Source organism: Mustela lutreola, chromosome 5 (assembly GCF_030435805.1).
Source record: "Mustela lutreola isolate mMusLut2 chromosome 5, mMusLut2.pri, whole genome shotgun sequence".
In the NCBI taxonomy this organism is placed as follows: Eukaryota; Metazoa; Chordata; class Mammalia; order Carnivora; family Mustelidae; genus Mustela; species Mustela lutreola.
In genome coordinates this window covers 74,392,821-74,413,769 of record NC_081294.1, presented here as the reverse complement: position 1 = coordinate 74,413,769, position 20,949 = coordinate 74,392,821, and the positions used below count along the sequence as shown (strand labels likewise).

Below are 20,949 nucleotides of genomic sequence, written 5' to 3'. Positions count from 1 at the left end.
TCAAATAAATAAAATCTTTAAAAAAAAAAAAGAGAAACAAAATTCATCATAAAAATTTACTGATGAATAAGCAAAAGAACTGATCAGGCATTTCATGTAAGAAAATATTAGTGGCCCTTAGACGGTAAAATGGGCTCAACATTATTAGTTATCAGAAAAAAAATTTTTTTAAGAAAAAAATTTTAAAGAAAACAGTGAAATATCACTCTACGTTACACATAAATCTCTATGACCCAGCAATTCCATCCCTAGGTATATAATCCAACAAAAACAGGTACTATTGTCATCAAAAGACAAGTACATGCTCAAAGCAACTTTATTTTTACTTTATTTGCCCAAATTGGAAATAACCCAAATATCCATCAACAGTGGAGTGGGATAATAAATCAAAGTAATAACTTCAAGGAATAGACTACTTCACAGCAATGTCAAAGAACAAACTAACATAGGAGAAACACGGATGAATTGCACAGACATGCTATAGAGAGATATAATTATACAGAAATCAGATATAAAAGATTACACAGTATGTCATTTCTACTCAAAAACAGGCAAAACTAACCTATGTCATCGAAGACAAGAAGGTTACTAAGTGGGGACAAGAAAGCCTTATAGGGAGAAAGAAATATTCTACAACTTGATCTGGGTGATGATGACACAGATGTAGACCTAAGTAAAAGTTCACTGAGCTTTATACACCTTAAGATTTATTTAAAAAGTCTTCAAAAAACTTGTTAGTGGGCGCCTGGGTGGCTCAGTGGGTTAAGCCGCTGCCTTCGGCTCAGGTCATGATCTCAGAGTCCTGGGATCGAGTCCCGCATCGGGCTCTCTGCTCGGCGGAGAGCCTGCTTCCCTCTCTCTCTCTCTTCCTGCCTCTCCATCTACTTGTGATTTCTCTCTGTCAAATAAATAAATAAAATCTTTAAAAAAAAAAAAAAAAAAACTTGTTAGTGAACTGATCACTTAAAAACTGGTTCCCATTCACTACCATCTCCGTCACCATAATGACTTAAAAACTACCAGTGAAAGTGCAAAGTTTGCAAAATACAGTAAGATTTCACAAAGTTTATTCAAATAGTGCCCAACAATGTAGGATCTGGGATTTAATTTTGCCCTACCAGCCCCCCAAGCAAGTAAGTTAATTTGTTAACTGTTTCGTGGATGCTGACAAAGGCCACAAGACTCCTAAGCCAGAGACAAAGGACTTTCTCAACTCATGGCACAGCAAGCAGCATAAGCCTCATATTTGCAGTTCCCTTTGCCTCCAAGAGACCCACAGGCATGGGAGTGATAAAATACAGCCAAGATGGACGGTACTCCTACAGTGACTGCACTGATGAGGAAAATGAACTTGGGGAATTCAACCCTTTTACAGTTACATTAAGCAGGCCTCTCTTTGTGGAAAGAGAGTACCTTCAATCTCAAAGGATTAACCTTGATCCTCAGTAAAATCAAGGTTTATTTTTTATGGATATATTTGTAAAAAAATAAAAATGCTCTTTATGTTAGTAGCACAAATGACAAACACAAAGGATGCCCTATCATGCTATTAAATTATTGTGAGAAAAATTACATCTATTAGGGGCGCCTGGGTGGTTCAGAGAGTTCGGCTCAGGTCATGATCTCAGGGTCCTGAGATCAATCCCGTGTCAGCATCCGCACAGTGCGTGAAGCCTGCCTGCTTAGGACTGACTCTCTCCCTCTGTCCACTGCCCCCCTACTGCCTCCACCTCCAGCTCATGCACTCTCTCTTAAAAAAAAAAATTTAAAAATAAGCCTATCCATCAAACTTGATTCATTCTTTGTTCATTTTAAGAATACATGTTTACAATTATAACCTAATATTTTTCTAAAATTTTAATTTTAGAAGATAAAGTCCCAATCAGACCTGTAATTTATAATTTAGTTTAAAATACGGATCAAATGGTTTCCTTTTTAAAAAGATTTTATTTATTTATTGAGAGAGGAGAGTGAGCATATGAGAGAGAGACAGAGAGAACCAGTAGGAGGAGAGGCTGGGGGAGAGGGAGAAGCAGGCCCCACTGAACAGAGAGCCCGACAAGGGACTTGATCCCAGAATCCTGTGATTATGACCTTAGCCAAAGGCATCTGCTTACCCAAGTCACTCAGATGCCCCTAAATGGTTTCTTTTCTTTTTTTTTTTTTTAAGATTTTATTTATTTATTTGAGAGAGAGCATGCAAGAGAAAGAGAGCACAAGCAGGGAGAGAGGCAGAGAGAGAAGGAGAAGCAGACTCCCCACCGAGCCCCACATCCGGCTCAATCCCAGGACCCTGGGATCATGACCTGAGCCAAAGGCAGACACTTAACTGACTGAGCCACCCAGGTGCCCCATAAATGGTTTCATTTTAAAAAGGCTTTTTAAGAACCAATTATTCAGGAAAATCTACATGTGGCATGAGCTGCTCTTGATGAATTAAATTACCCTTATGAACCTCTCCTCCACTGTGGTATGCTGGAACAGGGAACATGGTCTGCATTGTTACCAACTAAACAGACAAAACCACATCAATGATCTTGAAAAGTTACTTACAAAGACAGACTTTTGGACATCCAGCTTTCTTTTTTTTTTTTTTTTTTTTTTTTTTTTTAAGATTTTATTTTATTTATTTGACAGAGAGAGATCACAAGTAGGCAGAGAGGCAGAGAGAGAGAGGAGGAAGCAGGCTCCCTGCTGAGCATAGAGCCCGATGCGGGACTCGATCCCAGGACCCTGAGATCATGACCTGAGCCGAAGGCAGCGGCTTAACCCACTGAGCCACCCAGGCGCCCCGACATCCAGCTTTCTTAAAAGAATGTAGCTATTTCAAGGAATCCAACAGCTTCCTTTCTAGAAAATCAGTTCCTTCAATGATGATGACGATAATGATGGTAATAGTAATAAACTACTAACATTTACTGAACAGCACATCAAGCACAGTTAAGGACCTTACACTGAGAGACCAAAAATGATTAAAATCTCAAGACAGACACATCAGGTAAATTACATTATTCTTATTTTACAGATGAGAGAACAGGCAAAGGGAAATTAAATGTGACTTGCTTATTTCAATAGATAAGAAACAGAGCCAGGAACTGAACCCTGGCAGTCCAGCTCCACCCATACTCTGAAACACTGTACATACTTCCTCCCAAAAAGAAAGCCTCCCATCAAGGAATAGTCTTCCCTTAAAGATCTCTTCCATTATTCTCCATATCTCTGACTTCTCCAAAATATTCCAATCATTATATTATCACAAGATCATACAGCTTCAGAGACCAGGGATAATCCTGTTCAATATGCTCATTTTTAAACTGATTTTTTCTGCCACTTAACATATCTTATTAACTTCATCTATTTTTAACCCGCTCTTCTCTCAATTGAGCTAAGTCAAGTCAATAGGTATGAAAGACTAAGGGTTTACTACTACTGTAAAAAAAAATTACATTTATTATGGCAGCCTTACTCAGCTTCAAAGCTTTTTAAATTTTCATTTAGGACATTTCTGCCACACTAAACACTAGAACACAGTATGTGTGTGTATGTCTGTGTGTGTGTGTGTGTGTGTGTGTGTACATGTATGTATACACCATTACACACGATTTTAACCAGCCTCTCTATTTCATGCATCCACTTCCTTAATAATTAACATTTAGATTTCTAAATAAAATTGTTATACTGGGATTAAAACTGTTTTATTATACCCATATGACAGACAGACCAATTTTCTCCTGTAAACTTTGCTGTAAAATGTATCAGATTCAAAATCACACCTTGATCCACATTGAAATGAAAGCATCAGAGTGCTTGGGATACAGCAATAGATTCATTTCACTATCTTCACTTTAGTCCTTGTATGGAAGAATTTCTCATCACATACACAAAAAAAGAGAGTAAGATACTATACTTTTTCCCGTTCACATATATTAGTGTATGTTCTGTGAATTCAGAGAAAACATGCAATACCTTTGAAAACGGGTTTTCTAGTGACTGAAGGTTTCATTTTGAATCTCTTATTAAAAAGTTGGTTCAATTTTTCATGCCCCTTTTGCCTTTCGCTATATAAAATGAATACCCATTCTCAGTTCAGTCAGCTGTGTACATAACCATTCATATGATTCTTTCCATAGTATCTATGAACTTATCCTAGTAATAAAGAAAAGTCCCAAAAGCTATATTAAGTAACTTCAGTCTTTAGAGATTACATATCGCTGGGCAGTTAAATGTGGTCCACCTCCTCTGTGCTCCCTTTCTACAATGCTTTCAGAGTCTGCTGAGGCACACATATACCGTGTTAAACTTCATCCTGGACTCACAGTCATACAACACACATTTATTGGATGCATCCAAAAAAGGGTAAACCACTAAGCCAGAAGCTGAAAGGTTAAAAAAAAAAAAGTCAATCAGGTCCAGACTCAAACTTAAAAGAATTACAAATTGATAATTAAAACATGCCATTCGCATTTGCAATACACAGTGGAGAATGGCAGAGGCCTTAAGGGTGTCTGTGTGCTAAAAGAAATTCAGGGGATGGCTCTTTGGGGAAGGGAGGAGGGGGAAAGACAAGATGGATGAAGTAGCTTTATCACAGGCATAAAAGCTAAGGTTGATAAAGACACAAAATCTGAGTTTTTAATCACCAGAATGAGAAAATACTAAATTCAGTTTGCTAAAACATAGGCAGTAGAATTAAAGAACTGTCTAGAAACATACAATAAGGCTAATCTATACAAGGGTAATAATATATGCATTGTAACACATAAAAACACCGGATTTAAAGTCTAATCACATTTTGGATCTAACATTCACACCTAAACTTCTATTTTTTTCTATTTTATATAATAAATATCAGTTCTGAAAATTAAATGAGATAAACACTTAACTTAGTGTCTGGCATGGTGTGGTTACTATTTTGTAATAATCATGAACATCTTGATATTAGGTCAAGGATTTTAAAAATATAGCTGAGCTACTTTATTTCAACAAATACACAAAGCCATCTATTTAAATGGTATTCTATTCTATTAACCTTGAAGGAAGAACAAGCTGCAAATTATACTATCACACAGTGCTTTCTTATCACTTAAAATTTTTCTTCACGTTATCATCCTTCTGGCCTCAAGACTGTAGGTCTGAAGAGTGCTCCAATATTACTCCAGGATTGTCACTCAAGGAAGACACCCAGGGAATTTCTATTTCTATCTTGAAAACCAGAGAATCCCCCAAAATCTAAAATCCCATTAGGAAATATACAAGACATCCTGTGTAAGGTGAACCAGTTAATTCTCATCAATATTACAGTTTGAGTGAATATAATTAAATCTAGTGATCAAACACTTTCAAACTGAGATTTAGGGGATCATAAATAGAAAAGAAGAGGAATTATCCCAAAGCAACTGGAAAATAGGGAGTAAAAGGGGAAAGGTGAAACAATTACACTCTTGTGAATAAGACTGCTGAGGAAAAAAAATAACTGGGCTGTAAAAGGCTAGAGACAGACAAAGTAGAAGGCTTAGCCAGTGTACAAAAAAACAGAGCTTGGCCTAGCTCACAGTTCCTCCCCTGCAACCACAGGCACTGCACTAAGGTAAAGACAAGCTTTAAGGATGAGCACAAACTTTGGGAACAATTATCACAAGCTCAAAATAGGAATTTGACAATTTATAATTCGCAATACAGTTGTAATATAGGGCAAGAATAAGGAAAAGCAAGGATCATTAAGCCAAATGAGGCAAGAAGACACTTAGCCAGTTTGCGAAACAAAAGGGAAAGGCGCCACCACAGAATGGATGCAGAACAGGGAAGAATGAACATGAGGCTACAGTCAGGCTGCTAGAAGAAACGCTATGTGCAGTGCAGAATTCTAAGCAGAAAGAAACGTTCCAAGAGGAATTTCAAAAAGTGGAAGAGACTTAACTCAGGGGGTGGAGAAGGTAGAGGGAAAACACAGTAGAAATCCAACTATGATGGGAAGACACACCAGCTGAGGGGTATGAAGACCATGACAGCGATGGCAGGAGAGACAAAAAGTGAAGAGCTGTGACGGGCATTACAAATAATCAACAGGACTTAGTGACCACCTACATGAGAAACAAGGGCAACCAAGAAAGGTCAAAGTTTAAAAGCTAAAAAGTAAAGACATCACTTACCTAAAAAGGGCAATTCTAGTTATAGCCAAGACAAGGCAAGAAAGGGCTAGTGAAGGGGCTGGCTTTAAGAGAGTAAAAGCACTGACACACTGCCAAGGAGATGTGAAATTAAAGCTCAAGAGAGACAGAACATGTAGATTTGGAGGATCATATGAATAGAAGTGAGGTGAATCTTGACAGTAGATGTTTCATTTATTCACAATTTACTGGGTCTTTTCAGACCAGGAACTCGGGCTGAAAAAAACACATCTGTAATCTCAAAGATCTTAAAGAATAATGGGAAAAGAGAAGGAGCTACAAAGAACATCATATGCTAGTTAGCATACCACTTAATTTAGATTTGTTTCCATATGATAACCAACAAAGAAGGGGCATTAAAATAGTGAGGGAAAAAAGGGGTGCCTGGGTGGCTCAGTCGGTTAAGTGTCCAACTCTTGATTTCGGCTCAGGTCATGATCTCAGAGTTATGAGATCGAACCCCATGTTGGGCTCCATGCTGGAACCTGCTTCAGATTCTCTCTCCCTTTGCGCCCCACCCCCCACTAGCTCATGCGTGCTCTCTCTCAAAATAAAAAATAAAATAATTAATTTAAATAGAGTAAAATATATATACAGCAAGCACGGAAGGCCAGTAATTGAGCAGGCAGAAATGTGGGCTACTTCTTATGTCAGAACCTGGAGGTACTTAAGAATATAGCTATGAACCTATTATCTGCTATCCCCTTGGCCTTTTATAGTCTACCTCTGGTTTATGAAGACATGACTGTATAACCCTCTCAATTAAAGTACTTTGTCTTTTCTTAGGGAAATGACCTCAGAGCTAGAGAGAAAACCAGGATAACAATAAGACCAAGAAATTCTTGTGTGTTAAATTCCCTGAAATTCTTCCAAGAGACTGCAAACTATCAATTAGACAATAATGCAGAGTACCTAATAAATACAAAGAAAAGCAGCAGAATTAAAACAGTATAAAACTAAGAAACATCAAGCATTACAAAATACACACACACATATTAATTCTATTTCAGCTCAAGTATCCATTCTTCAGGGAAGCCTTCCCAGACACTGCTGTGTAGATAAAATCCCCCCTATTATATACTTTTAATACATGCATCACATACCTCTGTTTTGTAGCACTTAACACACCTGTATTTTTACATCTAACTGTCCAATTCTGAAAGAGTACAAATTCTGCAAGATTATAAATGAGAGGAACCATACCTATTTTCACTTACCACCGTAAGTCCTGGGATATATATGCTCAAGAAATATTTATTTTAATGAACGAAAGAGAAGGTGCTAAAAAGCTTCTGGAAAGACCTTAGCTGAAGGGTTGGGGTATTTCTCACTTTCTGCTTCATACAACTCTGTACTCCTTTTTTTAAGATTTTATTTATTTGACAGACAGAGATCACAAATAGGCAGAGAGGCAGGCAGAGAGAGAGGGAGGAAGGAGGCTCCCTGCCAAGCAGAGAGCCTGATGCGAGGCTCGATCCCAGGACCCTGCGATCATGACCTGAGCTGAAGGCAGAGGCTTTAACCCACTGAGCCACCCAGGCACCCCAATTCTGTACTTCTTAAAGTAAATGTACTTCTTGTACAGTCAGGGGGAAAAAACAAATTTCAAACCAAAGTCCAGCTGTACTTCAGCCATATTAAATTCTTACTAAAGAGGGGATTTACAGGGGCACCTGAGTGGCTCAGTGGGTTAAAGCCTCTGCCTTCAGCTCGGGTCATGATCCCAGGGTCCTAGGATGGAGTCCCACATGGGGTTCTCTGCTCAGCAGGGAGCCTGCTTTCTCCTCTCTCTGCCTGCTTCTCTGCCTACTTGTGATCTCTCTCTGTCAAATAAATAAATAAACTCTTTAAAAAAAAAAAGAGGGATTTACATTTACATTTCAAGAGACATTTGTATTTCAAAAGAATTCTCTCCACCGTATCTAGAATTATACAAATTTGGAGGCTGAAATTTAAGAAAAATCAATGAGAAACTAGGGCAAACAACTTGTGCTCCCAATTCATCTTTCAAAAGCACTTATCTTCCTATACCGGAATGTCTTTTGTACCTCAGAGATTTTACAAATGCCATTCTCGGCCTGAACTGCTTTCCTCAAGCCTCAGTCACTAATTTCCAAGCTCTCTCTTCATTCAGGCTTCAGCTTCAGCTGTCATCCCATAGACCTTCCCCTGACATCAACCCCATAATCCTATATAAAGTCAGTTTCCCCCAATCCCAATACTGTGTTCATTTCCTTCACTCTACAAACCAATATGTAATTATTTGTTGACTTACCTGATTTTCTTCCTCTCCCACTAGAATATAATCTTTAAGAAACAATACTAAGCATATTCAGAGAACTTGCTAAATGTATTCAAGTAATTCATTCAAAAGTATATCTTGGGGCGCCTGGGTGGCTCAGTGCGATAAAGCCTCTGCCTTCCGCTCAGGTCATGGTCTCAGAGTCCTGGGATCGAGCCCGGACGTGGGCTTTCTGCTCGGCAGGGAGCCTGCTTCCTCCTCTCTCTCCACCTGCCTCTCTGCCTACTTGTGATTTCTCTCCCTCTGTGAAATAAATAAATAAAATCTTAAAAAAAAAAAAAAAAAGTATCTTTTGAGGTAGCATTCTAGGAGCTGGGAATACACATGTGAATAAAGGGGACCAAAACCTCTGTCCTCATGTAGTGTTACACTCTAGTGGAGGGAGACACACAAAAGACAATAAACAAGTGATTATTATAGTTTGTTAGGTGAAAAGTGCCATGGAGAAAAATAAAGCAGAAGAAGGTAAATGGGAAATGGTGTATGGGAGAGGTGTGATTTTAAATGGGATGGCTGAGCTGGGCCTCACTGTAGTGGGCACCAACAGAGTCAAAACTTGAAGGAAATAGGAATAAGCCAGGCAAGTATTTGTGGAAAATCACTTCAGGCAAAGGCAGCAGGCAATGTAAAAGTTCCAAGGCAGAAGCATGTCTGGCAGGCTTGGGGAACTGCAAGACCAGTGCAGTCTGAGAATAAAGTGAACAAGGAGTGGGGGGCGCCTGGGTGGCTCAGTGGGTTAAAGCCTCTGCCTTCGGCTCAGGTCATGATCCCAGAGTCCTGGGATCGAGCCCCACATCGGGCTCTCTGCTCCGCAGGGAGCCTGCTTCCTCCTCTCTCTCTGCCTGCCTCTCTGCCTACTTGTGATCTCTGTCTGTCAAATAAAAAAATAAAATCTTAAAAAAAAAAAAAGTGAACAAGGAGTGGGAAATAAGAAATGGGGTTAAATAGGTAAGAGACTTGCATTTAAGGGCACTGGTTGTAAGTCAAATGCGAACACATTTGCGAGCACTCTGATGGAGACATGACAGTTTCTGACCAACATTATTAGAGTTAATCCGGCTGATGTGTTGAGAATAAATAGCAGGGGTAAAAGCTGGAGACCAGCTCGGAGTTGCAGTCAGCTATGTGAGAGATGATAATGGCTTAGACCGGAGTGATGGCAGTTGGGTGGTGAGAAGTAGGTAACTTCACATACATTTTAGGGAACAGTAAGTTTCCTGATGGAAGAGATACTGGGAATGTGAGAACAGAAGAGTCAACAATGATTCCAAGGTGTCAGTACTGACTACTGGAAGAACAGGATTTGCAATCAACTGATCTGGGGGAAGGCTGGATAGCAGAGCTAAAGGAAGATCAGGAGTTACATTTTACATACATTAAATTTATGAATGAAATGTTATTAAGCTTTACCAGGCTTCCATTTCCAATGAAATCATACTAACATCAAACACCCAAAGATCCTGTTCTTACCTCAAGCTACTTGAGTGGGACCTCTTAACCAACTCCCATAAAGATATATACAAACCACCTTCCACACTCATCCCCAGACACACATGCACACACAGGGCTCATGCCCAGACTTGATAAAACAATTCATAGAAACAGCTCCCTCACTTTCTGCTCCAACACCTAACTGCTTCAATCCAAAATAAAAGGCAAGCAACCAATCCAAAAATTTCACCCAACACTGTTAGCCAAAACAGAAACCTGCTGAGCACATCAACCCACACAAATAAATGCCCATATGGGTCACAACCTGCCATAATCTCAGCCAAACCTGTAGAAAAGAATTACAAATGGGGATTCTAAAGAAAGAAATTTCTCATAACCATTCCACAAAATTCAGATTCATGAGGTATGAGATTAGGGGCCTACCTCCCACTATTTTAACAAGAGTCCCAGATTTGCAGGAGGTTTGAAATCCAAGGCCCTCAGGATCATCTGTGACAGAAGAAAGTCACTTTGTTCCAAAGGTAACTTTTTTGTGGCTGGTGGAGGTAAAGTTTAAAAAATACCCTTCCCTATGGTTCTAATACCAATAGCAGTCACCAAGTATCAGCACCACTAGCATCAAACCAAGCCCAGATCCAGTCACACAATTACTAAAACATGTAAGGCACATCCATGGCAGCAGGCAGAGAAGAGAAACCAAGAGCAAGCTTGCCTACAAGCTTTCCTAGATTCAGAAATCCCATTCTTTATGGGAACATCTCTAAGAAAGTGGGGCTACAATCACATGGGCACTAAAATAACTTTTGGCAGAGAAACACTTCGATCTCCATTTTTCCCAACCATGGTTCTCAATTTCCAAAATATCAAAGTTCTCATAGTGGATTTCAAGGCCATTCAGGAGCTGAACTCATATTCTCTGACACTTCTCACAGAATAATCTTACATAGTCTCTCTTTGTGCCCACACAAGTCTCTATTTCTTTTTATCTCCCAGTTTTTAATCACTCTTTAAACTTCACCTGCTCCTCTAAGTCCTCTAATTAAGCAGAGCCTGATCTAGATGTATACTCAGCCCCACAGAGCCTGCAAGATTTCCTATATTACTACCAGATGTGTTGGAGTCTACTTGTACAGGCTTGTAGACACAGGAATAGACACAGAGCTGGTCAATCATTATAGTGCTTTCCTTTAAATTATAAAATCGTCAAAGGCAGACACCAAATCATTATACTCTAAAATGTGTCTCAGGAGCACAAAGCACTAACCTGTGTACACAATGCTTTAGGAAGATGTTCTCCAGATACCTCATGTGCACCCCAGAGTTCAAGTCACATAGAAGAAAAGGGAGCAAATATGGCTCTGGGTACCTTTTCGGCTCCTGTCATCTTTCATTTAATTTACACTTCCACCTCCAAAGAGTGGAAATGGTCAGTGAGTTAAGCACTCACTTAAGTGGGCACAGAGATGTAAATAAAGGGAAAGAAAAACAGAAGGCTAGCTTTGAAGTATCTCTGCAGTACCCCTTTCCTAGGAACATACAAACCAGAATAACGAGATCTGAAGTTATACAGCCTACCAGATAGGATGCAAGACAGATCCTAACACATCATGAAAACAGAACTGAACAAAACAAAACTTGCCTTGAAAGCACCAGCTGTATTGAGATCACAGTTAAATTTGAAAAGTGTAAGACACTTCTCAGAACTCCAGGTGCTATGTTCAGAGAAAGGAGGGATGGTGACACCACTTTCTTTCTCACTGTTATTTTCAGCAATAACAAAACATACACAGAAGTCAAAAGGAAAAATCTAGTTAGACTCTCACAACACATCAGACCATTGCCAAATTTTCAGAGTATACTAGTCTGTAAATTATATATACCTTTTAGACAGAGACTGGTACACCACAGAACTCAAGAGCAAAACCTGTTTACAAAATGTATTTTAACACCAGCTTCCAAAGTCAATTATAATTATGGTACTATCCATTCAGAATGGTCTAATAAGGAATTCTTTCTTCTAAAATATTATCACAACCAAGTTTGGGAATACTACAATAAAAGCAGAAAGAAAACTCACTGAAACCACCTCTCTACTATGACAGGGCCAAAATTTTCTCCACTTAGCTGCCCAAAGCAAAACAAAAGCAAAAAAAAAAAAAAAAAAAAAAACCCCACCAAAACTAAAAAGCTAGGAACTAGATTACTATTTCTGAAAAACCTACTATGTAATTATCCCATCTTTTCAAACTTTTAAAAAAATAAAATTTAGAATATGAAAGTGACATATGAAAATGGGAGTTGTCCTAACAACAATGTAAATTTTAACAATTCTTCCAAAAGAACTGTATATCTTCAACTTCCAACTAGTAAACAAACCTCTCAGATTCACAGTTCTAGACAAAGGCAATAAACTGGATAATATAGCACTAAAAATTCCAGTTCTATTATTCTGTTAGCTTTGGAAGTACACAAACAAGGTGTGAGAAACATGGACAGCCTTCCTGGGGTTGTGCATCACCTTTTTTGGTGGGAAAGCACCCTATCTCTGTGCAGCCTTCTTGGGTCCTATTCTTCCAGATAACTCTCTTGTCCAGAATATTCAGACTGGTAGAGACAAAAATCATCTCTCAGACTGCGACTGTCCTTTATAAGAAGAAAATTTCTTCAACATCTTTGACCTTATGAGTAGACAGGCAAACCTACTAGATGGAAGGCAGTGGTAACATCTAAAGAAATAAACTATTTTGGCTTCTTCTTTGTGGTTAGTATGAAACACACACACATACACACACACAAGACGGGAACACTGACAGTCCCGAAGAAAACACTGAAGAATGATAAACCAAAGGAATAAAGGTGGCTATATCTTAAAATATACTCAAGGAGGCTGTTAAATTCACCCAAGTGCGTGCGTGGCTCAGTGCCTAAACCAACATATACATCTGGTAATAATAAACACTGATAAGTCATAAACAAAAAGGGCTTTCTTAATTCAAAAACTCTAGAAGCTATAGGTAATATTAAAATTTACATAAAATACTATCAAACAGTATGTATGAAACTGATTTTTTAAAGATAGTATTAGTATTTCAATTTAAATTACTAAGATGAAAAACTGATATTTTACTGCCTAGTCTTCAAAACACTAAGAAGCCAGTATCTTTGATTTGACCAAGTTACAAATCTGTTTTCAGTAAACAGAGAAAACATACTGCCTCTGTTTAATGCAAAGGACAAAAAAGATCATCACTGCAAATCATAATGTTTGGGTTCATGATGAAAACAGGAAACAGACAGGCTGCCCAGGTATAATTATGGTTATAGTGTAATGTGCCTTCAGGTTCAGCCAAGAATTAAAACCCAATGAAGAGTAAGCAGAATTTACTTGCCTCTACCTTGCTACAGAAGGAAACTTTTAATAATACTTCCAGCAACATGTTACATAATCAACAGTAAACAACAATCTGATTCAAACCTCATTAGTAACAACATTCTGCCACTGTCTCCCACTGAAATTAATAGCTGACTTTGCCAGAGGGGAAAGAAATGCAACACATATCAATCTACCCATTTCTGTGGCGCCTACCTATGTGAACCAGAGAAGTAGATAATACCACCAAATCTGCACAGAATCTACAAAAATATTTTATTCTTCTCTTTTCCCGCAGTTCACCACTGTCTTTCCTCCTTCTTATCAGACTGTATCATATGGATGCATATAAAATCTAAGAGGAAGTGAGCTGAGGAGGTTCACCTAACTTTTCCTGCCTATTTGAGCTCTTTCAGATCTCAAAAATGGAAGAATAAATGAGTAAATCTTTGTAACAAAGAGACACAGAAACATTTATGCAATAAAAACAGCTATGTGAAAAAGAAAGGCACACTGACTGAGGGATCTGCAATATAGAGGGAAAGGAGGATGTAATCATGCAAACAATCAAAACAAAAATTAAATTTAAAAATCTATAACATATTATGTATCACCTTTGTGAAGGTAACTTTCGTTCAATTGTCTCAGTTGTTCTGTATTCTTGTAACCTCAGGGTTCACGGCAGAGGGAAAGAAATAGCCACCAAAGGAGTAAAAGGGGGAAAAAAAAAAAAAGGAATTTGTACAAATGTGTAAATAATCCATTACTTACTAAATTTGGAACACACTAATTTCCTAACAGTATTCTGATCAATACATGTGAAACTGTCACATTATGTCTAAGTACTGTTTTCCTTACAACACCCACTATAGCATTGACATCTAGCAGAAATTTTACCCTACGTGCAATGTCACTAAATCTACTGGGGCTAGGGTTTTTGAGCCTTTCAGATTTCAAATTAAATCCGAAAACTCACTCTGGGCAATTTGGGTACTCTATGGAAATTCAAATACTCTAGTTTTTGATAACTTAAATCTATTTTTTTTTTTAACAGCAACTCAAGAACACTTTCCTCTCAATTTCTGTGCAGCCAAGCCACAACCTCCACCTATCCAGCCTTTGTTGCTAGATAAGAACACTTTTGGAAGTGCTAGGCAACACGCATGATGTGACAAACCCAACCAGACTTCAAAACTTTTTCCACAGAAAGATAAGGTAAACAAGATATACTTAGCACCACACCCACTGAAACGCACAAGCAGCCAGGAATGTTTCCCCCAACCCCCCTTCTAGACCTCCAGCTGGTCAGGAAACAATGTCTCTGCAATCAAGATAGTGATCTGGCCCAGGGTGTTCAGGCATTCCTCACCTCCAGGATGGCCTACAGCTCCATTCTCCAATGCCATCAAAAAACCAGAATTGGAACATTTTGTTAGAAATCGGGCACACGTCCAAATACCCAGGCTATCCTCGCCCCAGTTCTTTTTGCAACCAAAATCTGTTTGGGGCTACTGAGCATGCTCCGACTTAAGACGGGCGCCACATGGGAGTTTTCAAAAGCTTAGCCTCCAAACTCCACGTAATAACAGCAGCTGAAAGGGGAAGAGAGGGGAAAAGGAGGGGGAGGGGGAGAGGCCAGAGTATGGATTTGACTACTGATAACTAAAGTGAAAGACCGGGCAGAGACCGAGTATGATGAAGGCAAACAGGTAACCCGGCTGGGCATTCTCCTTGCACTAATGAGAAAGTTTACAAGAAAAGACAAGAACTCTTTGCAGTGCTGAAAACGGGCACGGCGAGTGGCAGAAACCAGGTCTAGCTACCAGCTGAGTGCAGTAGCAGGTCACAAGTGCCCAGAGTGTAATTCCCACCGATAAGCGTGGATTCTTATCTCTGAAACACAAAGCGACGGCGGCACAGATTCATCAAGCCACTGGACAGCTTTGCAGGGTAGCAGATCAGACGGCTCAACCGAGCTCGGCGATCCTACCAGGGGTGTGACTGAGGGTGGTGCTTAGAAGAGGTACAACAAACCGTTCCTCCGGACCCAAGCGCGGCCTGGGAGACCCCCCCGGGGGCGTCCGGAGCGCCTCGCTCCACAGTCCCGGCGGCAAAGGCGACGCGGGGACCAAGGCCAGCCTACCAGCCCAGGGACCCCCCACCCCGGCCGCAAGAAGGCCTCCGCAGCTGGACGGGCCGCCCCGTCCTCGGCCGCTCGAACCTCTGCAGGCCGGGACTCGGCCTACCTCCCGCCCCGCAGGCCCGGGCGGCTTCCGTTCCGCCCGCGGCCCAACACCCCCGCCTCGGCCTGACTCCAGCCCTGAGGGCGAGCCGCGTTCCGGAAGAAGCCGCAGTCCCCGGCCCCGCTCGCCCGCCCGCCCCGGGGCCCCGCACTCACTCACCCGCCGGCTGGACGCACTCCCCCGACGCCGTCGCCGCGCTTCCCCTCAGTGCAACTTTATTAGCAGCTCGGCCGCGGGACACGCGCACGGCACCCGCTCGCCCAGGACCCGGATGAGGGAGGGAAGGAGCCGGGGAGGACGCCGCTGGGGTCCGCGCATGCGCGCGAGAGCCCGAGTGACCGCTGCGAGGCCAGAGAGAAGGAAGCCTCTGCTCTTGGCTCCGTGCGGCCAAGCTTGGCTTCAGATCCGCCCGAGGCTCTTGTGGCTATGGCCAGGCCCAGGCGTGGGAGTCGGTGAGTTCCCACCGCCACAATGGCCGCTAGTAGTCTCCACTAACCAAAGCAACCCACACTGTAAGAAAATACACTATTGCCCTGGATAGGGACAATTGCAGATTTTCTCAGTCATATAAAAACTGTAGAAAAATCTTAAGACACAAGTTTGCTACTTTTATTGATTTTTTTAAGTAACTATATAAATCTAAGTGAAGAGAATCCTCTTTCTATAAAAACTAGCTTCAAAATAAACTTCTGAGCAGCAGCCCTAGAACCCCTCCCATAGAGAAATCCTGGAGCCTCTGCTGTCCCCCAACCCCTCTAGCAGGGACTGAACTTGGGAGTTCCCCAAATTAGGACTGTCCACGTATTGGGAGATCAACCCCAATAGTTCAAGATACACACACTCTTCTGGACAGGTGAGGCCACTGAGGTGCCTAAAGGTCACCTGTAGGCTGGCATCCCTCCACTCCGCCTCCTGGGGCAAGAACCTAAGTCTCTCCCTTAGTAATTGGGCTCTTTTCTTTGCTCTTTTCCTCAAAATTCTGCCAAAGCGTCAGCCTTTCCCAGAATATGATAGTGGCACCACCTAGGGTGTCTAGTTTGAAGAGTACTGGTGAAGGAAAACTTTTAAATAATTTTGTTCTTATTTTAAAAGTTCAACCCGGGTTTTCCAGTACTCCACTGTAGGTTTCCTTTTTCAGGCAATTAATCTAAGTGAAAATCAAAATTGGAGTCATTTCCAAATCTTCTCCCTCATAGCCTAATTCTATCCATCATGAAATCTTATTAATTCTACCTTCAAAATGTATGCCAAATCTGATTTCTCACTGCTTTCTATTATCAACTCCATGGACTGAGCCAGCGCCCTCTTGCACAAATGGGCAGCTGCTATTTTGACCAGGGCTTCCGCAGTTTGTTCTCATGGTGAAAAGACTAAGTAAATGTTGCAAAAGTCTCTGCAAGAGAAGTGGCCATCTTGAATGGGACAGGGTCCTGGTGAGGAAGTGCAATGGGCCAGGGTGGGGGGACCCAACAGTGCACATTCTGATTAAAGGGGCAGCTGCTGCTCCAGTCCAGCCAACTGCCACCATGGGGAAATGGAATAAGGGCCCGTGTTGGCAGATATTCTGATTTTTCAAAAACAGCTGGAAATCTGGATGTTAATGCAAAAAAAATCTCACTTTTATATGCTTAGCCACTTCTTTCATTCTTTCTCACTTTTTCTCCCTTTCTCAGACATTCAGGAGGCTGATCCTCTACAAGCCAAGCCAGAAAAAGCCATGGTCCCGATTTAGCCTACTGACCATTGGTGTGCAGTCTCAGGTCTACGTCTTAAACCTCTTTACTACATCATAAATTTGGTGTAAGTAAAGTCTGTGTACTTTAACTCTTTGTCAGGCTCACTGATTATTTGTTGGTAATTCAGAAGTTTCCAGTCCTTGGAAGGCACATATTTCTGGAGCCTGCATGAGTTTACAGCTCCCAGAAGTGCCCAGAACCCTGCCTTGGAGGGTGCCTTTTATTTTTTTTCTTCCAGAACTAATGTTTGCAGAGTGTTTTGTTGAACATTGTAAGACATAACAATTTGGTTTAAATATTTTGTGTACTAGAGCCATTCCACACTTCAAACAGCCAATAAAATCCTCCCCAAAACCATTTGCTGTCTCACAGTCACCGCATATTATGCAAGGAACAATTTGTGATTGCAGGATTCCTATGAACGCTCACATCGGTAATCTCAAAGCCAACAGTTTTGTTTCCTGCACTATGTGTTCACGTACTGATCACAGCAAGAAGAGACTCCAACCTCTCCAAGTGGCTATGTGGGCTCAACTTAGGTCTGAAGTTGGAAGAGATAACGTAGAAGGAGGAATAGAAACTTTAAGAGCCCAAAAGATGCCTCCCCAAGAGTGAAGAAATTACCCAGACTCATAGGATATAGAAAATCAGACAGATCACTAAAGGTCTAGATAGTCAAAAAAGATTATCAAACAGTCAATGAGATGGCATGCTGAAGCCCTAGGAATGGAATAAGGAAGTTCCTGTTTTTAACAATCGAATGATTTCTAAAAACAAATGTAGAATGGGCTAATCTGAGCAAGTAGATATAGTCTCTGTGGGACATCAAAATAGATAAACTGATTTTTTAGTTTCGCATTCTCCCATGAGGATCAGATAAAAGGAGCTTCAATCCTTGCTCTTACTTTATTTGTAAAGAAATCCATTTCTGGATAATATAGGCCAGTGCTTCTCAACCAGGGGTGACTGTGCCCTCCTCCCATGGGGAATATTTGGCAATGTTTGAAAACAGTCATGACTGTCGCATCTAGGAGAGTGGTGCTAACAGCCACTACCAGGTAGAGGTCCAAGAAGCTGCTAAGTCCTGCGCAATATACAGGACAGCCCCGTTCTACCAAGAGTTATCTACCTAAAATGTCAATCGTGCTGAGGATGAGAAACCCTGTTTGAAGTCCCAAATAGGTTTTCTTTAATTGAATTGATGTTTAGGGGGAAAATGAGCCTTTTCTTTTTATTTCTAAAATTAAATAAAAATAATTGTTTTAGCTGTTCATTGGGTAGAACAAATCAGCCTTAATGTTTAGCCCATGACCTACTCCCACCTTGAATTTTCCAGAACCAAAAAGAAGGTAATTTTCAGGAAAGATGAAACCATCTACGGAACACAAAGAATTGGAATAGTTAACTCAGTCTTTCCATATTCTTAACTTTGAATTTAAGATTTAGGGTAATTGAGGCAAATTGATTTTGGTGTCAGTATCCTTAATAAATATGACAATTCCATCCTTTACTCTAGCTCTGAAGATTCTCCCTTAACAACCAGTGCACACCCAGTAAAATTGGAAGAATGCAGTGATGTCTGGAGAAGTTACCCAGTATAGACGCATCGGTGACCACAGAGATCTATAAAGGGTCCTATCTAGTAGGCACCTCAAAAACTCCCACTTCCTGAAACCGTCAGGGCAATTGGACATGAGAGGAAGAAATGTCTGAGTTGGAGTGACTCCTCTGGACAGTGTCCTGGAAACAAAAAAGATAACTTCCCAAGTTCTAAACATTCTGATTTGTTCTCAAACTTGACAGACTAGCTCCACCTCCAATCTTAATATTAGAAACAGTGCAAGAGGCAGAGCTAAATGCAGAAAAGTTGAGAAGAGTGAGCTTCCAAAGAAATGGTATACAAAAAAATCCAAGAAAGGGGCACCTGGGTGGCTCAGTCTGTTAAGCATCCATTTTTTATTTCAGCTCAGTCCATGATCTCATGGGTTGTGGGATTGAGCCCTGCGTCAGGCTCTTCACCCAGTGTGGAGTGTCCTTATCCTTTTCCTCCTGCCCCTCCTCTGCTCATGCTCCTTCTCTCTCTCAAATAAATAAAATCTTTTTAAAAAAAATCTTAGAGAAAAAAAATCATTATGTTAAAATTCTCCAAAGAAAATTCACGTTACTATTTAACAGAACAAGCCTGGCGGTTCTGTGCAAACCAGAGTACACTAAACTGATTTTATGCAACATTTGAAAGGTTGTCCGCCCTCCCCCCTCCGGTAAAATCCAAGTGTTCTGGTACAAAATTATCCCTTAATAGTCCATAGACCCTTTATTTTCATAACTCAGATGTAGAGAATCTTAACTATTCAAAAAGAAAGAAAGAAAGAAAGAAAGAAAGAAAGAAAGAAAGAAAGAAAGAAAGAAAGAAAGAAACATAAGATAAAAGAATGACAGCTGCCTCTCCTGGAGGCTCAGGACTATCCAGGCCATGCACCCCTTGAAGCTCAAGGGAAAGATATGAGAGACCTTGTGACCCCCTCATCCCCTGGAATGAATATGCACATTTTTTTGGTATATATCTATGTACACACTTTCTGCAACAACAACAACAAAAAAAATCCAAACCTTTCATCAGCTGCTCAAAGGTTTGCCTGACCCCCCAAATGTTTGCAGATGCTTAAAGCAGTGGTAACTTTCCCTGTGGTGTAAATTTAATGTGTCCATTTTAAGTCCTCTTCTCTTCTCTTTCAGAGCAACATAATTGGGAGATTCCTCTCAAGGGAGGGCTGCTGGATGCAGAATTCAGGAACCTGGCTTGCCTGCCTGCAGCCATCTGCTACATTAAAGAAGGCCTCCTATGGCTGGAATCCAAAACACAAAATTAAAAGGGTCGCTTGCACCCAGAGTCATAAAACAAAGAGGCTTTCTAAAGCAGGGCTTGGAGTGAACGCTCATTTCTTCCTGACTTAAACAGCATCTGTTCCTCCTGACAGCAAACACCCTCCGAGTTAATTCAACTGAGCTCCCCAGTTCTACATTCTCACTTTTCATCCTCAGAGATGTGGTCTCAGATGAGCCAGACCACATGTGCCCCCTGCCCCAAATCCAGAGCAGCAGGTAAAAATCTGGGAATGCTATAGAATTGGGGAGAGGGGAAGGAGACAGAAGTTCACGTTCTCTAGAATGCCTTTTAAGTGCCTAAAATCTTGGTCACCTGAACTCTGAAGCCAGACTTCCTGGTTTGAATACCGACGGTCTCCCTTACTCCCTGTGTGACCTTGCACAAGTTCCATAGCCAATCTGACCCTTAGTTTCCTCATCTGCAAAATGGGGATAAGAGTAGGATCCAAATAACAGAACTGTTAGGAGGATTAAATGAATAGAAACTTGATAGACATTTAGAAGCAAACCTGGCACACAATAAGCACAATAGAAGGCATGTGTTTTCACCGCTACACCAGCAACCTCTCCAACACTCTTAGCAAACTCGTTTGTTGCATAAAATCCACATGCATTTTATCCAACAGTAGACCCTCTTCCCTTCTTACTTGAATAGGTGATTTCATTCCCCCACCAGCCTACGGTACTATCTATTGCAGACAATTCCCAAATTTCCATTTCTGTCTTGCACTTGGCTAATGAACCCTAGGTCTTTGAACTCCCCTCTAATGTCTCTGCTGGACTATACTAGTTG

The 20,949-nt window shown here is 40.8% G+C and overlaps 1 protein-coding gene and 1 long non-coding RNA gene across 3 annotated transcripts in view; one reads left to right on the top strand and one right to left on the bottom strand.

The window, feature by feature from the left end:
* The window catches only part of SMAD5 (SMAD family member 5), a 60,323-nt gene extending 44,503 nt beyond the window's left edge, over positions 1-15,820 (bottom strand). Inside the window, exon 1 of one of the 2 annotated variants that reach the window (XM_059174641.1) lies at positions 15,694-15,820. The gene's annotated coding sequence lies outside the window, so the exon portion shown is untranslated. Of the gene's footprint in view, positions 1-13,905; positions 14,119-15,693 lie in introns of those variants that run through there. The other variant, XM_059174640.1, reaches the window with a different exon arrangement.
* An 18-nt stretch (positions 15,821-15,838) lies between these two features.
* LOC131832074 (uncharacterized) lies at positions 15,839-20,129 on the top strand. Its single transcript, XR_009353919.1, has 3 exons — positions 15,839-15,986; positions 17,208-17,334; positions 20,007-20,129. It is a non-coding gene; the product is annotated as an uncharacterized LOC131832074 (long non-coding RNA).
* Positions 20,130-20,949: the final 820 nt, after the last annotated feature.